This window comes from Leptonychotes weddellii, chromosome 1, assembly GCF_054177405.1.
Source record: "Leptonychotes weddellii isolate Sample4059 chromosome 1, ASM5417740v2, whole genome shotgun sequence".
In the NCBI taxonomy this organism is placed as follows: domain Eukaryota; kingdom Metazoa; phylum Chordata; class Mammalia; order Carnivora; family Phocidae; genus Leptonychotes; species Leptonychotes weddellii.
The window spans coordinates 171,716,301-171,727,622 of NC_138369.1; the positions used below are offsets into that span (position 1 = coordinate 171,716,301).

General features: G+C 36.3%; 1 pseudogene; it reads left to right on the forward strand.

The window, feature by feature from the left end:
* The window catches only part of LOC102727761 (magnesium transporter NIPA2 pseudogene), a 25,764-nt pseudogene extending 16,432 nt beyond the window's left edge, over positions 1 to 9,332 (forward strand).
* Positions 9,333 to 11,322: the final 1,990 nt, after the last annotated feature.

The following is an 11,322-nucleotide window of genomic DNA, read 5'->3' on the forward strand; positions in this document are numbered from 1 at the left end:
TATCATCTGCAAATAGTGAGAGTTTGACTTCTTCTTTGCCAATTCATATGCCTTTTATTTCTTTTTGTTGTCTGATTGCTGTGGCTAGGACTTCTAATACTATGTTGAATAGCAGTGGTGATAGTGGACATCCCTGCTGTGTTCCTGACCTCAGGGGGGAAGCTCTCAGTTTTTCCCCATTGAGAATGAAATTTGCTGTGGGTTTTTCATAGATGGCTTTTATGATATTGAGGTGTATACCCTCTATCCCTATACTCTGAAGAGTTTTGATCAAGAAAGGATGCTGTACATTGTCAAATGCTTTTTCTGCATCTATTGAGAGCATCATATGGTTCTTGTTCTTTCTTTTATTAATGTATTGTATCACATTGATTGATTTGTGGATGTTGAACCAACCTTGCAGCCCAGGTATAAATCCCGCTTGGTCATGGTGAATGATCCTTTTTTTTTTTTTTTTAAAGATTTTATTTATTTATTTGAGAGTGAGAGAATGAGAGACAGAGAGCATGAGAAGGAGGAAGGTCAGAGGACGAAGCAGACTCCCTGCCGAGCAGGGAGCCCAATGCGGGACTCGATCCCGGGACTCCAGGATCATGACCTGAGCCGAAGGCAGTCACTTAACCAACTGAGCCACCCAGGCGCCCGTGAATAATCCTTTTAATGCACTGTTGGATCCTATTGGCTAGTATTTTGGTGAGAATTTTTGCATCCATGTTCATGAAGGATATTGGTCTGTAATTCTCTTTTTTGATGAGGTCTTTTAAAAAAGGGATTGATAAGATGTTGGTTGAAAAAGGGAAAAAGAAAAAGAAAGTTAAAAAAATTAATTTTGAAAGACTAAAGACTTATGGGAAAAAAAGCCATAAATTCCAAGTGCAGTATTCCCCTAGCGCTGGAGTTCTGTCATTCTCATTGATGGGTAAACTTGGTCTTGGCTGGCTGTTCTTGCTGATCTTCTTGGGGAGGGGCCTGTTGCAGTGGTTCTTAAATGTCTTTGCCGGAGGCGGAATTGCCCCGCCCTTGCCGGCCAGGCTAAGTAATCTGCTCGGTTTTGCTCTTGGGAGCTTTTGTTCCCTGCAAGCTTTCCGTACAGCTTTGGAGGACGAGAATGAAAATGGCAGCCTCCCAATCTCCGCCCCGGAGAAGCCAAGAGCTCAGTGCCTCGCTCCTCAGTGCGCCTCCAGAGAAAAGCAGTCACTCCCTCTCCCCTGTCTCTGGCCGCACTCCTTGCTCACCCGGCCTGTGACCGAGTGTTTCTATCTCTGGCACCCGACTCCGTGTGGAGTCTCCAAACCCAGCAGATCCCTGCGGTGCGCTCCCGCACCACTCCTCTGGGGGGAGGGAGGGGAGTCTCCCCGGATCTGCCGCTTGTTGGGTCCCTGCTGGAGGAGCAGGGGCCCAACTGTGTCATGGATCATGGTTTATGGCAATCCCGAGCTGAGAGCCCGCTCCTCGGCTCTGTCTCTGCAGCCAGCTTCCCCGTTCTGATACCTGGGAGCTCTGCCACACTCAGGCACCCCTGGTCTTTCTGTGCCCCGAGCGTCCTGGGACCACACTGTCCCAGCGAGGATACCACCCCCCGCTTAGCCACTGGAGTGAAGTCCCTCAGCGGAGCTGACTTCTAAAAGTTCCGATTTTGTGCTCCGCAGCTCTATCACTTGCCAGTAGTGGCTAACGGAGGCCCCCCCTCCCCCTGCCATCTATCTTCCTGAATATCGCCTCAGATTCACTCCTCCGCACGTCCTACCTTCCAGAAAGTGGTCACTTTTCTGTTCAGAGGGTTGCTGCTATTCTTTTCTTCAATCTCCTGTTGAGTTTGTAGGTGTTCAAAATGGTTTGATCCCTATCCAGCTGAATTCCTGAGACCAGACAAAATCCAGGTCTCCTACTCCTCTGCCATCTTGCTCCTCCTCTGCTCTAGGATTTTAATGGTTTCCTGTCTCACATTTAGCTCTTCAATCCATTTTGAATTTATTTTTGTGTATGGTGTAAGAAAGTGGTTCAGTTCATTCTTTTGCATTTTGCTGTCCAGTTTTTCCAAACACCATTTGTTGAAGAGGCTTTTTTCCATTGGATGTTTTTTCCTGCTTGTAGTAGATTAATTGACCACATATTTACAGGTTCAGTTCTGGGCTTTCTATTCTACTGATCTATATGTCTATATTTGTGTCAGTACCATACTGTCTTGGTCACTACAGCTTTGTAATATAACTTGAAGTCTGGAATTCTGATGCTTCCATCTTTGCTTTTCCTTGTCAAGACTGCTTTGGGCATTTGGAGTTTTTTGTGGTTCCATACAAATTTTAGGATTGTTTGTTCTAGTTCTTCAGAAATGCTGTTGCTATTTTGATAGGCATTGCATTAAATGTGTAGATTGCTTAGAAATGAATTATTATTTCCTTTCCTAGATTAGATGAATATCCAAAGAGCTGATTTAATTTTAATGCCATCGATTGTATTTATTACCAAGTCATGTTATTCCTTAGTAAGGCCAAAAATTGACATATTCAGTTTTTATCCAAATGTTGATTTATGAGTGGTATTTTTAATATTTTTCCTCACTTTTTTCTTTCTTACTTCACCTCATTGTTATGATTTCTAAAAAACTCTTTAATGAAGCAGAAATTTGTTTGTGTTCTGTCAATAATGAAAGTACCTATTATGAAATAAAAAAAGGACCTGACTTTACTCCTGCCCAACTATCACATCTTCTAAACATGAATTTGATGCAGCTGATGTATCTGCATTAATAATATCTGCTGCTTTCATCATTAAATTCCACCCACTGCTTAATGCCTGGAGCTTCAAAAATATGAGAATTAGCTAAAAGAGTCTCAAATTAAAGAAAAAAAATTGAAGCTTTGAAAACATGTATTACCACCTATAATCTTTCATAGTGGGAAAAGTCACAGCCCACATCCATACATGGAATACATCAAATTCCTTAACAGTTGAGGAAATTTAAATCAAAGGAAATTATCGGTGGAAAGTTAAGTCTATGTTGTGTTGCTGGGTCAAATGAAGACTAAGACAATAAAGTAATGAGTGTCATAAATGTGATGCTTAAGGTCTGAAAAGAGGGCTCATTTCAAAGTAATTATATATTCAACTATACATAACATTAGATAATTTTTAAGTAAGGAATATTTAAACTAAATTTAAACATTAAAAACAAGTAATATAATTGGATATATTATATATATGCAATCTGTATATAAAAATGAGTTTTTTAACCTATTTATCTTCAGTATGTGAAGATTACAGAACAAAGAATACACTAAGAGGGATATAAGTAGGTAATCATAGACATTATATTGTAGGTATATCCTCAGTTTTAAAGCCCCTTTTTACTATACAGTAAATGGTGGGGGGTGGGAGGGATGGGATGGCTGGGTGATAGACATTGGGGAGGGTATGGGCTATGGTGAGTGCTGTGAATTTTGTAAAACTGTTGAATCACAGACCTGTGCCTCTGAAACAAATAATACATTATACGTTAAAAGAAAAAAAAGAAGATAGTAGGAAGGGAAAAATGAAGGGGGTGGGAATCAGAGGGGGAGATGAACCATGAGAGACTATGGATTCTGAGAAACAAACTGAGGGTTCTAGAGGGGAGGGGGGTTGGTGGATGGGTTAGCCTGGTGATGGGTATTAAAGAGGGCACATATTGAATGGAGCACTGGGTGTTGTATGCAAACAATGAATCATGGAACACTACATCAAAAACTATTGATGTAATGTATGGTGATTAACATAACATAATAAAATAAAATTTAAAAAAAGAACTATATCTTCCCCTTCATGCCATTCACTGAAGATATGCTTGTTGATTTTATTTGTCCATTGTGAAAGATATTAAGCGTAGCATTATCCTTGACACCAAAGTCAAGTTATACATAACTTATAGGAATTGATCATAGACACTTCTTCACTTTAATGAAATATAATTGATATATTAATTTCAGGTGTACAACATAACGATTCCATATTTGCATATATTGCAAGATGATCACCATAATAAGTCTAGTTAATATCTATCACCATACATGGTTATACATGATGAGAACTTTTAAGATCTACTCTCTTTTTTTTTTTTCCACTTTATAATACAAGTTCATAAGCATTAGATTAAGAGCCACCTCTAATCAGATGTCAGGGCCTTGGTTTAGGGATTTTCTAAGGGAGATTCTTTTGCTATATACTTGGCTAAATCCTTTGTCCTCATTTACAGATTACTAAGATTCTTTTTGTCTAGTGACATTATTATCTTTCAGAATTCATAGGTCCATTTTGTTGAATTGCACATTTCCTCCCCACCATTCTGCCCAGCAGCATCCTTCATAATACTACTAGTGCTCTCATTGTACTGGTTAAGTGGCTCATAGCTCCTCCTCATTAAGAGTTTGAAACATTCTCCAGAATTTGGAAATGTATTTAGTAAATATATAGTAAGCCACAGATTATTTTTCAGACTCCAAAAAAAAAGCGAAAATGTTAAGTTTCTAACTTTAAATTAATACTTCCAAGTATAATTTCCAACATTTATAACTGTAAATTAATTTACATTTTCCAATTATAAATTAAAATTATTAGGTGATAGCTTCATCAGAATGGACCATATATATAATATTTAAAATATATGTATATTTTTAAAAATCTGTTTCATTGTATTAGGACCCAAATTTCAAATGATGTTATTGAATTTTTAAAAATGATTTTTTATGTGAATATTATGCAATTTAAATTGTTGTCTGATACATACAGGCTTTATAGAGTATTAAGACACATATCCTGATTCATCAACCAAAATTTTATTCAGGATCTGAAATCAATGGCAGGCTTAATGCTTTTTAAAATAGATAGCACTGTTTTAATTAAAAATGTCAGCAGTGTAATTACTCCTTAAGCAAAAGGCCACAGAGAGGAAAATTGGATGATACTTAAATTGAGCATATGAGAAAATTAATTTGCGTTAAAAAAGTAGCAATTAGACACTTCCATGGCAGCATGAGAAAGATCACAATTTTGTCTTTTCTCCTTTGCAAAGTAGAATTTTTTGAATTTATTTATTTTAAAGGGAAACTAAACCAACAGAAGTATGGAAAATAACACTAGTTGCAAAACTCAAAAAAATGCATGCTATCTTAAAATATTTCTAGGATATTTCATATTGCTTTTAACCCTCTCAGTCTTTTTTTCTTTATTCCCAAAACAGATTACTTAAACTAAAATTTTAAATCTGCTTCCAGTCTAAAATGCTGAAATACTTATATAGTTTTTGTGGTTTCTTAGATAATTGCTAAATATGTACTGCTTGATATCTGAGCAGATTGATCATTTAGCATTTAGTCAGCAAGAAGAAACAGTTGTCTTTCCCCTAAATTCTATTACACTTTGTACACAGATTCTTCATTCTCGGTACCCTTTTATAATTTATAAAAAAGGAATCTCAAAATAAATAACTGTCTATTTATATACAATCCTGACAGAGAAAGAAGACATACTGGATTTACTTGATTGAAGTACTTTTTTTTTGGTTAATCATAATTGTTGCATTATAATTTTATAAATACAAGGAAGGTAGGCCCTATCATTTAGGTACATTCTGCAATGAGTCTTTAGACTTACTAGGATTAATCTCTATCTTGTCTTTCAATGTTTACTGTTTTTCTTTTCCAATAAAGACTGCTGCCATAACTGATAGGTGGATGATATACATGGTTATCTAGTACATTTAAAACACTATACCATCTTACTGACCATAGGTCATAGTCATGATCACCATTTCTTACCCTTCACCTGGGCCAGATTTCATACCACAAGGAAGAAAGTAACAATATCTATTTTCTGTATATTTAGTTATCAAGGATTGCTCTCTCTCTCTCTCTCTGAAACCTTATTTCGTTCCATTGCTTCTACAGAAAAGTAAGACTGAAGCCATTATACTCTTATTGTAGAAGAGCAAAGTTTAAATGTCACTAATAATTGAGGTATTGTTTTCTTATTTTCATACTTCAATACATTTAATGGTTTAGCATTTCTAAATTTTCTACTCTTTCAAATCAGTCTAGCCTCATCAAAACGTCATTTTTCTTCTAAAGAAACTTTCCATTTTTTCTAAGTATTTATGAGATAACATTATTTTAAAATTCAGTTTTTCTTATGGCAGATGTCCCCAGAGGATATTTCTTTTCTTTTCTCAAGTTTTTATTTAAATTCCAGTTAATTAACATATAGTGTAATATTAGTTTCAAGTGTAGAATTTAGTGATTCATTATTTACATACAACACCCAGTGCTCATCACAAGTGCCCTCCTTAATCCCCGTCACCCATTTAACCCATCCCACATCCACCTCCCCTTCAGCAACCCTCAGTTTGTTCTCTATAGTTAAGAGTCTGTTTTCTCATTTGCCTCTCTCTTTCTTTTTCACCTATGTTCATCGCTTTTTTTCTTAAATTCCATATATGAGTAAATCATGGTATTTGTCTTTCTCTGACTGACTTATTTCACTTAGCATAATACTCTCTAGCTTCATCCATGTCATTGCAAATGATAAGATTTCATTCTTTTTTATGGTTTAGTAATATTCCATTATATATATAGCACATCTTCTTTATCCATTCCTCAGATATTATTGAACTGTAATGTCTCCTCTTGGAATCAAATGGATCAAAATTTAAGGTGACAAGAGTGATAATATGATAATGTCTTGCTAATATAAGAGTATTCTTATACTATATTTCCTTTCTATGGCAGCCCTGTTTGTGGAATTTCCAGGTGGCATTCATCCTCATACATCAGTGATTAACTCTTAAAGGAAATGTAAACATAAATTTTCCCCAAGGTTTTCAGTGATGTTTATCATTGAAATACCTATAAATTTCAATTCTTTAAGTTATTTACTTTTAAAAATATAACTTAATTCCTTTAATTTTTTTTTTTTCCTGGAAGAAAAAGACTGAAGTACTGAAATTTTATATGTTTTTTTCTTGTTTGTCTGTCTTGGATTAGGTCAAATGTGAATGTCTGAAGAATCTCTCGGTGGGGTCAGTAAGGATATGCCTGACATAGAAATATATGCCTGCAACTGATAAAAGTGTTATAAACTGAAATTTAGAATTGAAAATTATAAGCATATATGGGAAAATGAAAATAAAGCAATTGGGAGTGGATATGTAGTGTGGTCATAGGGAACTTGAAGAGATACAATTGATAATGGGACTCACCAGTGAGAGGATAGGCAGAGAAAGATGATTCAGTGAAGACACTTGAGAAAGAATGGTCAGAAAAAATTGGAGTAAAACCTTGATGCCTTGGAGTCATAAAAAGAAAGAGGACAGCATCACAATGTAGAAAGACATGCCAATGATATAAAATACTTCAGAGAGATTAAATAATAATTAAAATGTATCCATTTGATTGAACAATCAGTAAGTTTATGGGGGTCACATTTATGAGTCATTCAATGGAATGGTGAAAATGGATGTTTAAATGCAGTAAGTGAAGAAAGCTGAGGAGGCGATGAACTGAATACATAGTTTAGATAACCTCCACTGGCAAACTAAATGTAGACAAGGAAATAGCAGAATACCTATTGGAGGAAGGAGGGGTATACCACTGAGGGTTTTTTTTTTTCAGCCTCATGGCATTGATATTTTATCTATTTAGGAGGAAGTGTGATCCCTGATAGAGAAAAAGTAGGTGGTAAGAGGGATTGCCTGCAAAAATAATCATGTAAGGGCGCCTGGGTGGCTCAGTTGGTTAAGCGATTGCCTTCAGCTCAGGTCATGATCCTGGAGTCCGGGGATCGAGTCCCACATCGGGCTCCCTGCTCAGCAGGGAGTCTGCTTCTCCCTCTGACCCTCTTCCCTCTCATGCTCTCTGTCTCTCATTTTCTCTCTCACAAATAAATAAAATCTTAAAAAAAAAAAAACCAACATGTAGATTTTGACACAGTTACCCTCAGTAAAATTATAACCTAAAATTAATTACACAGAACTGATACTTACCAAGAATAAAGTATAAAAGAAGTTATGTACAAGATTCATGTCTGGATTCTGACCTGACACATTTCCCTGTGTCAGAATACTTGCATACTAAATTTTAAAACTCTAAATAAAATGCAAATGGCACCACTCAGCCGGGCCCAAGCCTTCTCAGTAGCAGTGCCTGTGTCTTGGTGGTGGCCGTAGCCCAAAGTCATACTGGGGTTATACCATTTTTGTATTCCCTTAGGAAGGGGGCAGTGTGTATGACTGACTACAGTATCAACATTTGCACTTGGTGCTGGAGGGACAATGGTGACATAAAAGCCTGAGGTTCTTTGACTACAGAAGACCAGATATTTATTCCAACTCAGATAGTCATGTATGTCTTAAAGAATGGCTGTAGCAGGCTAGACAGATATCAGTGGGGGAAAGGCAGGCAATGAAGACTCAGACTTGAAGCACAAGAAGGATTCACCATACCATTCCTGGCATAAAAACAGAAGCAGCTATGTTATGTGGAAAAGGTAGTCTCTAGAAATTGTAGAGACAGCCAACTTTGTTGCTTATATTTACAATGGTCAATTAGTGACTATTTTAGAAGCTCTTTTTGTCCTAGTAAGTGATTTTTTTTCATACTTTCTAAACAAAAAGACTAAATCTTCATGGGAAAATGGGGTGATTATTAAGCTGCCTGGGATCTACGATTACGGTCATTCATGCTTCAAAGAAAGAGAGGATCAGAGGATAGAAACTTTAAATACGTGTCTCACAAGTTAGTTGATCTGGGTTTGGTTTATTTTGAAGCATTTGTGGTCACTGTGTCTTTAATACTAATCTTTGTGGTAGTATCTTGCTCTAGATGTACAGACGTTTATATAACAATATGCTTACTCTGTAATTGGAGCATTTTCAGCATCTCATTTTAAAGGTCTGGGTATTGTTATTAAATACGTTTTTGTTGGAAAGTCTGTACTGGATATCCCTTGGCTTGGGTTCTTCTGCTTAGCTTTATAGTCTGTGTAAGCACAGAGATTAATTATGTCTAAATAGGGCCCTGGATATATTCAACACTTCCATGGTGATTCTATTATATTAGGTATTCTTTACAATTTCAGTTTTAACTAGTTTAGCTCTTCTTTTAAGAGGTGACAAGATGTGCCTACTGATGGTACTATGAGTGTTTATCTCACCATTTCGTGCGAAAACACTAATATTTTTGTGCCTTTAAAGATGTCAATTTTTTCTACCAAGTCAGCCTATGTGTTTTCAAAAAGATGAAAAAGTAATGAATGACAATCTCTCTAATATGTATGCAATTCTTCATAATAATGAAAAAAATTAACTGGTGCAATTGAATAGCAAGCTGGAAAAAATCCCCTAGAGAAATGGAAATCTGATCGCATTATGAGAAAAAAATATTTAAAAGGCTAATCTGTAATTCTGCTACTAAATGAATTTGAATATCAAATGTGACTGAAAAAGCATTTTTCTTGTGTTAAGCAGAATTTTAGGATGTCCCTCATGACCTTACCTCAGGTGTCCCATGATTATGTCATGTTACATAGAAAAAGATGTTGCAGATGTAGGTAAGATTACTAAGGAGTCGACCATAAAGCAGAAATTATTCAGGTGGTGTTAATCTAATCACATGACCACTTTGAAAGCAGAAAGTTTTCTCATTGTTGGCAGATGAAGTTAGAGAGATTTGAAGTACAAGAAGGATTTACCATGCCATTGCTGTCTTGAAAATGGAAGGAACATACAAAAAGAAATGCAGGTGACATTTAGAAACCAAAAGCAGATCCTGGCTGACAGCCAGACATGGAACAGGGACTTCAGTCCTAAAATGACAAGAAACTGAATTCAGCCAACAACCCGAGTAAGATTGAAAGAGAATTCTTCCCCAGAGTCTCCATATAAGAACCCAGCATCCTGAGTCAACATTTGACTTTGGCCTTGGGTATAACTAAGCAGAGACCCAGCTGAGCTTATCTGTACCTCTCATTAACAAAAACTGTGAGATAATAAAAGGATGTTGTTTCAAGTCATGAAGCTTATTTGTTACTCAGCAATAAAAAACTGAAATAGTCCCCAAACAACATTCTCTTAAGATAATCTTCCTATTTCCTAATTTAAAACAAGAACAATTGCCTTTCTTATAGTATAACAGGTCACAAAAATGACCTCAGTGTATGATTGGTTTCTATTTCTATTAGCATTTTATTATTCTAGAGATATTTTAAAGGTTGACTCCTTTACCAAAAATAAATACACTAATGGCAATTTAAGGAATCAACAAATACTTCATTTCCTCATTGGTGAAATAACAATTGTAGAAGATGGAAATGCACTAGTAAGCTAAACCTCTTCACTGGTGAATTTGCATTTTCTTTGGTATTAAAACTTAAGGCAAAAAAAAAATGAATATCCACCCCTATATATATGATAGACTGCATTATTTCCCCAAATTATTTCTATTCTGCCCAACCTTGCCATGGCTTCCTTGTTGGTTCATTATACTTTCATACACTTCATTAACTAAACATGAGACTTTGGCAGATGGAAAGAAAACAGAAGTAACAGTGGGTCAAATTCTGAAATAAAGCTGTAAGAAGCATGCCCAGTTTCCCTTAGTCCTCTTGGAGCTTTTGCTGCCTGCTGTGATGAAGCAGGTCCCAGGTGAATGTGGCAGCTTCAGCCTGGATTCTACCTCCAGCCGTGGTCCAACAATGAAGGCATACAGAGGTGACTTGGACTCACACCAAAGTCTGAAGTTCAGCCTAGCCCAGATGTACCTAGTTGACTGCAGATGAGATAAACTTAATCTCAATCAACATGTGTACTTCTTCTAAGTATGATATAAATGCTTGCATTGTAGCCATCAATATTTTGTGAGTTTTTGTAATACAGCATTATCTGTTTTTGTTTTGGGTGTTTGGTATTTTTAGCTTCCACTTATGAGTAGAATCATATGGTATTTGTCTTTTTCAGTCTGACTTATCTCACTTAGCATAATACCCTCTAGGTCCATCCATGCTCTTGAAAATGGCACAATCTCATCCTTTTAATGGTTGCATAATATTTCATTATATACATATATTAGATATCACACACCACATTTTTTCCTTATCCATTTGTCTATGATGGACACTAACATACAAAAAGCAGAATAAGACCTGTAAATACAGAGAACAAACTGATGGTCACCAGATGGGAGAGGAGTGGTTGGGCAATTGGTGAAGGAGAGAGGGAGATTTGGGCTTCCAGTTATGGAATGAATAAATCTCAGGAATAAAAAGCACAGCATAAGGACCACAGTCAGTGATACTGTA